Source organism: Gossypium hirsutum, chromosome A11 (genome assembly GCF_007990345.1).
Source record: "Gossypium hirsutum isolate 1008001.06 chromosome A11, Gossypium_hirsutum_v2.1, whole genome shotgun sequence".
Classification (NCBI taxonomy): domain Eukaryota; kingdom Viridiplantae; phylum Streptophyta; class Magnoliopsida; order Malvales; family Malvaceae; genus Gossypium; species Gossypium hirsutum.
Genome location: NC_053434.1, coordinates 62736793 through 62746417, shown reverse-complemented (window position 1 = coordinate 62746417; position 9625 = coordinate 62736793). Strand labels below are relative to the sequence as shown.

The window sequence follows — 9625 nt, the reverse complement described above, 5'->3', positions numbered from 1 at the left end:
TATATGTATAAAAATAATAATATTTAAAATGTGTTTAAATTATATATGCCAATAATTTTTGTATATGTATAGTTAAAATTTAACTAATGTATACAACATGGGATTTCATTTTAAAAAAAAATAAATACATATATAACATTAATATGTGAATAAATAAAAATAGTTAAATGTATATAATAATTTAATGTTAATAATGTTCATGGAATAAAACCGATTATTATGAGGTATATACATGTATAATAACACATAGAACACTACATAGAATAGTATACAACATGTGGAACTTCAATTATCCAAATTACAACAAATAAGTAACCAACAATACAAATGATACAATTAATATTAACATTGCAAATAATATAAATGAAAAAAAAACAAAAAAATAAATAAAAATAAATAAATATTTACATATTAATAAAGCAACTCAAAATATATGAGTAAATAAATTCAAATTTAAAACTATAACATAAATCTAATAAATTACTTAATGAAAAATCAAAGTAAAAGTAAAAAGAATAATTTACAACTAAAATATGCTTCGAATAATAAAAGGATCCATGTTTAACATGCGTGAATTCATAGGGATTAAGATTGAAATTATCCCCGATCCTGAAACCTGCATGGAAACATGGGCTAAAATGCAACATCAAGAAAAACTTTAGGGAAGATTTTTAAGAAAACAAAACCAATTAGATGCAAAAAGGAGTTAATCGCAATGCAGCGTGATTGGGAAGGGCTTGCTACAAAAATATGCCATTTTAGGCGCTTCAGCATAGACCCGGGTCCCTAAACGGGTTGAGGCGCGGACCCTCCCCCCTCTCATATGGCACCGTTTTTTATTTGGATGTTAAAATACCTATTTCCAATTATTTTCTCCAAAACACAGGTAAGAAAAATAAAACCCTTGCTTTACTAGACTTTATCCCATTGCGCAACCACTAACCTCCAGTAATTTGGTGGCTAATAGCACAGACAATGGACAGATCTTACCCATGGATGCCAAGACTTTTGGGAATCTGGTAAGCCTGCTTCCTTTCCTCTTTTTCTTATTCAAAAAAACAAAAATCTTATGTTTTTCTTTTTGAAAATGAAATCCAAAAAAACAACCTTAACACTACTCGACCCTCGCCTACATCTATGCATATTTGAGATGTTTGGCTTTCATCGGTGTCGATCCGAGTTCATCCTCATATATTATGCTAAATTTGCGAATCAATCAAAGAAAATAAAGAATAAATCTGGGATTCACCTTTCAAATTTTGGGCTAGATTTTTTAATATCTAATGTGCATGCGTATATTGAGCGTGTATATTCTGTATGCGTCCCAAAAATACAGGGTACAATGAGGGCTTTTTATAGCCTAAATTTACAACATAAAAAAGTGGAAAATAAAAATATTTCATGCTGTCATTTTGCCTATTCTGTTAGTCTTATTCCTTCTCGTGTATTCTTCATAGGATCATCCGTATGGAGGAGCGGGGAGAGGCACGCGTAAAAGAAGCCGTGCGAGGAAACCGCTCGTGAGACCCAACCCCCTGGCACTGTTCTGGCATGTTCCAGAAGCTTCCGGTGCTTGGCTGCTGGAATTCCTTTTGAATTTGGGCTATACGAGCTAGGGGTTTATGAATTTGGGTTTATTGTTGGATTAAAAAATGTAAATGGACTGGACTTTTAAATTATTTTGGTTTTATTTTTATTTTTTTTTGTTTCATTTTTTGGTTTTGGTTTTGGTGTAAGCCTGGGCACAAATTGGGTCTTACAATAGATTTTGTGTTGTGTTGTGCCATGCAAGGGGTGTGGTGTGACAAACGTCGACAATCTGCCCAAGCAATTCAGGGTTATTTTTGTCTGTGTAATCATCCTTATACGAAGACATAGGGCATGTTGAAGACATAATTTGGGCTACCAACATCTCTATAAATAAGAGGTTAGCGGTTTGATGTAACTAAATCGTCCTAAACGCCTTCAAAAACCTTATTTGTTTAAGAGTAGATTTCAATTATTTTTCTTTCAATTTTTCATAATTCTTTTGTTTTCCTCTTCAAATCAGTTTCAATTCAAGAGTTTACTTGTTTAATTAAAGTTATCAAGTTTATTTTTTTTTAATTTGATTTAGTTCTTTATTCTGATGAAAAGACTTACTACTCTGTTCCCTATTCGATATTCAATCCATGATTATTCAAATCTCTTTTTTCTTCCCAATTGTTAGTGTTCTTTAAATGATTTATTCAATTAAGATAAAGATTACAAATATCATGAGTGGCTAAATACCTTAGCAGAGATTAACGAGTGCAAGGATGTGATTAACAGAGGATTTAGTTTTTCTCAAGAGGGATTAGTTTGTATAAATTACGTGTGCTTAAACTATTAGGGTTGAAAACCCTAGAAAGTTATCATAAGCAAGATAAGGTCGAGAGATAAGTCGAACCGAGTAAATCATAATTTATCCTAGTTGAAAAAGTGAGGTCAAGAGGTAAGCAAGTATCAACCAATCGATTAGTTAATTAGAGGCCTGAAGGTAATAACTGGTTAATCGATAGCTAATCCACCCTAAAACCCTAATCTAGAGATAGTTACAAACCCTAAAGCAAGTTAATCTTCCTAATTAGTTTATCAATTTATTTCATTTGTTTATTTTTCTTTATTTACTTCTTTTTGTTATTTATTTATTTTAATCTCTTCAACTTATTGTATGGTTTATAATAATATAGGGATTAATTACTACTACTTAGACTTATTATTGTAAAAATATTTTCATTATTTATTTCATCCTCCCTTTGGTATGATCCTTAAAATAGTTCCAAGTATTTCATTGTACAAAGCTATATTACAATTTGACTCGTGTACTTGCGAACACCTCGTTCTTAATTCTTATATTTTTTGTGTTATATTTTAACTATAAACGATAGTGCATTTATAGGCGATCAGACCACCCAATCACATTCGAGGAACATTGATGCTCAAGTTGGGTAGTCTTTTCTCTTATCTATTGGGCACACATTAGGGCCAATGTGCCCAATAAAATGTAGAGGGTAACATAGAAAATTTTTCATTAGTTGTTTTCGTTAATTTTTGTTTCGTGTGTTTGTTTCTGCGCGAGCTTGTAGCAATACAAGTGATTAGTTAAGAGCATGTAAATAGAATTATGTGTTTAAATTGTAAATTTAACTATATAGCAACCGACTTTAGGTTGTTTACTATTACACTTACTAGTTCATTTTGTTATACTGTGAATAGGTGATAGTGTGCTAGGTACACCAAATGAAAAATAAGTACATAGAAAACACGTGTTTGCTTGAATGATAAGTTACTAGCGTGTTCATATTTAGTTAATTGTAATCCATGAGTTTAGATACTTAGGGATGAAATAAGGCATTGTTTGGTAGACAATCATAAGACAAAAAGCTAGCCTTAATTTAAAATACCTAGTACCCTAATTTTTTTATCCTAAACTGCTATTTCTTGATGAACCACCATGGAAGCCATAAGCCTAAAGTATAATCTATTAATATGATTTTCTTGGTCCTTGCATGAACATTGATGTTAGGCCATTGATATTAAGGGTTACGTAAATACGACATGAAAGTTTCAAAAATAAGAGTGAATATAGGGGATAGTGTAGTATGGTGAGCATAAGAGTCATGCAAACTTGCATGTAAGTATAAAATAAAAAAATCATTAATAGAAAAAGTTTGAAAAGGCTAAAATAGCCAAGCAAGAAGTTCTCGAGAAAATAAAAAAGAAAAGTGAGTGAAAAAAAAAGAATGAAAAGAAAATTCCTCATTCTTGCACAAATAGCTCGCTATGACAATTGTATTCGCTAATACTATACTATACCTTAAAAATGACTTAAGTGTGGTGGAGTTTGATCTGACACAATTTGTTCTGTCAAATTAAGGTCTTTCGACACTTAATGAGCTTGTTTTCTAGTATTTTTATATTTTTATCTTGTTTTCAGTTTTTAGTATCTTAAGTTTAAATTATGCAAAATAAGTGTTTTTATTTAATTTTGAGTTATCTTATGACCTAATGGGCCACTACAAACCTAGGGATGATTTAACGAATCTATTTAGTGTGTAAGATGCTATATTAAAGCTAATAAGATGAAAGATGAATAAAGGCTTTGTGACACAAGGAGTGGTGTTACGATTGCAATCAGAGTGATCTTAGCACCTATGAAAGGAAATTATGCTTTCGTGCGCAATTCGATACTGAAATAAATTTTGTAACACCCCGGCTGACGTAGTTCAAGTTGGTGGATGGAGTGAGTGCATTCTAGGTATAGTCAATGTGGAGAGCCTGCCAATCAGTAGACTCTCTTAGTGAGCTTTGTGTTGGCAGACTCTTTTGTTAGTATCCGCTAAGTGGTCTATTTCATTTGGTATGTAGAGTATACTAGTGGCGAATTGTTGGACCTGATAGTTTTCTTTTTGAGCGCAGCGGGTAAGGCCGCAATTTTGGAACAGTTTACCATACTTGCTTGTTAGACATGAGTATACTATTTAGTTTTAGTTGGATTTGAAATAAAGTACTGTAAATGAAAAATTGATGTGTTTAGATAGTTGAATGACTTGTTTAGTTAGTTGCTTGTGAGTACAAGCAAAGTTTACCACTCTAATTTGTTAATAAACTGATTTGTTGACCACCAAGGGGTGTCGAATCAACTTCGAATGTCTAGCAACATGTAAGGTCATTGTGATGGCCGTTTGGGCTATAAATAACTACATGGCTCTTGCTTTCTAATTTATTATTGTATCTCCTAGAGTTTCTTTGTCAGAGAAGAACTAGTGAGTGCTTAAAAGCAAGAAAAGGTTGTAATGGTAGACTTCATGGGGTAACCAGCTTTCTTGATCCCTTTTGTGAGTTTCCTTCATGGCCCTGTATATTGTTAATTTATGGTTTATCATAGTTAAAGGTTATGAGTGCAAGTAAAATCATCTTATTTGAAATATGACAAGTTGTTGTATGTAATCATCTACATGTGCATATAAGTGAAAAGAAATAGACATGACTCTCTTGGTGCGCAAGCTTGGTATTTGAAAAAGTATGATAGGCCATTAGTTGGGCATGTTGGTTGCTAACCAAAATGATGAATATGTTGGGTCTCTAGATTGGCATGTTATTTGTTAACCAACCTGGCGATTTGGGTTTTGCCATCAATAGAGCATGTTATTTGCAAACCATGGCAGAGTGCCTTGACCTTGCAGGGGAACACACATGTGTTCAAAATAACAAGGATTGTTTGGGATTTGAGGCTAGCATAAGGAAGGGTGCGAAAAATAGTAAGTGTAACAACTCATTTTTTGTGAAATCAGATAGTGGTTTTGGGACCACAAATTCGAAGTTAAAATACTTATTTTATTATTATTTTAATGTCTATAGTATGTTAGTAGTTTCGCATAAAAATTTCGTTAAGAAATTTTAAAGGTTGCATGCTCGATTCAATAAAAAGGACTAAATCGCAAAAGGTGTAAAACTTGAGTTCTATAGACTAAAGGTATTAAATAGCTATAGAATCAATGTGCAAGAGTCCTTATGTGGTAATTAATCCATTTTAATTGTGAGTGGATATTCTTAGACATGTATTAAATAATTTTAATGATTATAATTAAGGTTAAAATAGTAAATTAATAAAATTAACTTAAAATTAAAGTGAAAAAGATGGTATCATCTTCTTCAAGCTTTATTTCCAATGAAAATCAAAGAAAAATAATGTCATGGGAGCTTGAAGTTCTAGCAAACAATTTACCTTGCATTGGTATGATATTTTGTTTCATTTTTATGATTTTTATGTTTTGGAGTCGTTGTAACTTAATCTAGCTAGCCCAGGGACTAATTTGTGAAATTGTTAAAGTATTATGGTTTCACCATTATTGAATGTGTATGTGTTTTGAAGTTTAATGGTAGAAAATAAATGGTTGTTGTTAGATAAACAAGATTTGTTAAGTAATTTTGAATAAAATTACAAATTTTAGGGATTAAATTAAAAAATGTGATAAATTGTGTGGTAAAAGTGTGAATATGTGAAATATATGGGCTTATATAAGTATTTTTAATATTCGGTTAGGCTTGGGTAGGGATAAAATTGAATGAATTTCATTTTACGAGCCTAGGGACTAAATTATAAATAATTCAAATATTTAGGGCAAAATAGTAATTTTACCATAACATGAAATTGGATTAAATTGAATAGAATAAGTATTAAAGTGTTAAATTTGATTATATATAGATCAAGAAAAGCTACATTCAGAATTAGATTAAGGGAAAAAAAATAAAGTAGTGGATTGATCGCTTGATTTTCTCCGTATTAATTCGAGGTAAGTTCATATGTTTAATAAGTATTAAATTATATGCATTTGAATGCTTAATTGATATAATTATGATGATACAATATCACAAAAATTCTCAAAGAGTTATTGGCTATGTATAAATCCTGGTTGAACCTTAGGAATAGATAAGATACAAATGACATGTCATTAGAGGTTACCATGTTTTGGGTGCTAGTCTTGTATGTTCTACTGGTGGCTGAGTTTTCCGGCATGTGCTGTAGTTACTCATCAGCTTGTGTGAGTAGCACTGTGTAGTTACGTTTTGACTGTCAACTTGTGTGAGCAGGCCCAATAATGGCTCGAGAGTGAGCATTTATATGAGATATGAGATTGAGATGGTTTCGACCATGTATTGGCACTTAGTGTACGAGATTCCCAAGTATTTGATATTATTCCAAATGGTTCAATGGGTATATTGATGTTATGAAAGAGGAAGAGATTGATATGTGCCAGTACATGTTTGATCATGAATTGTATAAGCATTGAATCTATAAGATTTATGAATTCATGTCTAACTTTTTGATTGAATATGTGCTAGGCTTCTGGATTCAAATTGAGTTGCATTATGTTATGTTTATTTACTTAAATTATGAATGAATGGTAAGATGTACTCTTTAGCCATACGAGCTTACTAAGATTAATAGCTTACTCTATTTATTTTTCCGTGTTTTATAGTGATTTCGAAGCTTGCTCGAATTGGAAGTTGTCGGAGATCTCATCACACTATCTAGCAGTTGTTTTGGTACTTTTAGACTTAATGTATTTTGGTTATATGGCATGTATAGGTCTTTGGTTAATGAAAGCATATATGTTTTGGTTATGTAATTAGTTATTTAATATGGCTTGATTTGGTATATAATGGTATGTAAACATGTATGTTTAGCCATGTGATTTGGCTTATTTTGATATACTTCGTTAAATAAACATGTATAAATGATCCTTTTTGGTATGTGATATATAGATGCTTGGTGAATGCCTTAATTGTGTATTTGGTATTTTGAGTGCCAATTGATTGAATTTGAGATGTGGTATGCATGTTGAATTGGCACAAAGTCTATTAAGTGAGTTTAATCATTTAGGTGACTTTTGGAAGTGATATTAGTATGATTATGAATGGTCAATTGTGATGTTTATGAGTGATAAACGCCAAATTATACATGTTTTTACCCCAAATACATAGCATATTTATGGATGTTTACTATTATATTTGTGGATTTTGGTGCTCTTAATCTGGTTATTTCATGTTTTGTACTTAGGAGAGCACCAAGGGTCAAAAAAAGCCAAAAACGAGCTAAAAAGGGACAAAACAGACCAAATCGAGAAGACCACACGGCCTAAGCCTTGCCACACGGGCAACTCACACGCCTGTGCTTTTCGAGGGTGTCGACCAAGGTTTACATGACACACATAGCCTGGCCATTAAGCCCACACGGCCGTGGCAATTTAACGGATCGAACACGGCCTGGCAACTACGTCACACGGCCGTGGCACACGAGCGTGTCCCTTTTTCAAGGAGTTGTATTTTACACGGAAAAAGGATACTTAGGGGGCAAGAAAGCCAATCAAAAGCCTATATAAACACCTTAAGTATGACCTAGAAAAGGGCGTCTCTCTCCAGAACTTTTCTGGAACACAGAACGACACGCTGGGAATTACTTGAAGGAAGCCAAACGATCCATCTCAAAAGCCGGAGCTACTCCAAGACTGAAGATCTCTCTTAGAATTCCTTCAGGGGTTTTAGAGTTTTCTTTATGTTTTTCTATTTTTATACTTTTGATAAGTACTCTTATTTTATTATGAACTAAATCCCTTAGATACCTAAGGGGGATAAAACTTATAATGGATCTTGTTATTATTATATGAATTGTATGATAAATACTTGATTTGTTCTTAATTGGTGTTCTTAATGCTTGATTTAATAATCCGGGTATTAATTCATGATTTGATGTGCTTATGCAGAGGAGGAATAGACCCTGCCTAAGAGTAGATTTGGCATAATTAAGCGGAGTTGATCGGGCGCCTAGAAATAGGGTTACGAGATTTTTCTAGATTAGGGTGAAACCTAATATGGGAGTCCATAGATCAAGCTAATGCAACCCTAGAGTGTTAATTAGAGAAAAGTCTCGGTTATTCAATCTAGGGGTTAGACGTTATTAGTATTGAATAGGGATAATAACATAGGTTAGGGAGTCTCACGGATCAAGTCAAGTGAATAAATCGTCCGATTCAGAGTCAGATAACAAGTGAAATCTAGGTGGATTCCTCCTTGGGTGTCGTCTTTATCAATTGCTTTTCTTCAAGTCTTTTTCCAAACTTTCTCCTTGCTTTGATTAAATTATTTAATTAGTTTAGATAATTAGTTTAATAAACAAACCCTTTTATTCTTAGGCTAGATAATAAAAATATAGTTATTACTAATACTTTTGGTTCCCTTAGGTACGACATCCCGGTCTTGCCATTACTATACTATTGTTCGATAGGTGCGCTTGCCTTTTCTTCGTGATAATAGTTAGTCTAGGTTTGATCTTCATTATAAAATTTATTACTTGTTACGAATCACTGCGATTAAGTTTTTGGCGTCGTTGCCGGGGAACTGAAATATTAGGAACACTAAATTTTTATTACTTTAGCCATTTATTTTTCTTCCAATTTAATTTAATTTAATTTAATTTTACTATGTATTAATTTACTTCTTCTTTCTCTTGGTAGGTTTTTATAGTTTATGACTAGAAGAAACCCATCAGGACCCTTACTTTTTGACGAAGAAATCGATCGAACAGTTTGTAGAAATCAAAGAGAAATAAGGCATAGTTTACGATACACAGAAAACGAACAAGAAGACAATACTCAACCTCCAACCAATGAGATGGCTGAAAACCAAGACAATCAGCTGCTTCCTGCAATTGCAGCTAATCAAAATCCTGCTCCACATACTATGTATGACTATGCTAAACCCTCTTTAACAGGAACTGAATCAAATATAGTTAGACCTGCTATTGCTGTGAATAATTTTGAATTAAAACCTAACACTATTCAGATGATACAGCAGTTTGTTCAGTTTCATGGTTTGCAGGATGAAGATCCCAACACTCACTTAGCAAATTTCCTGGAATTTTGTGATACATTCAAAGTCAACGGCGTTTTTAATGATGCCATCCGTCTTCGAATATTTCCCTTCTCACTGAGAAACAAAGCTAAACAGTGGTTAAACTCGTTACCACAAGGGTTTATCACTACTTGGGAGCAAATGACCGAGAAATTTTTACTAAAATATTTTTCGTCGGCTAAAATGGCTA

At 32.6% G+C, this 9625-nt stretch overlaps 1 long non-coding RNA gene across 1 annotated transcript; it reads left to right on the top strand.

The window, feature by feature from the left end:
* The first annotated feature begins 483 nt into the window (after nucleotides 1-483).
* Nucleotides 484-2014, top strand: LOC107888697 (uncharacterized). The gene is made up of 2 exons (XR_001681451.2): nucleotides 484-1019; nucleotides 1458-2014. It is a non-coding gene; the product is annotated as an uncharacterized lncRNA (long non-coding RNA).
* Nucleotides 2015-9625: the final 7611 nt, after the last annotated feature.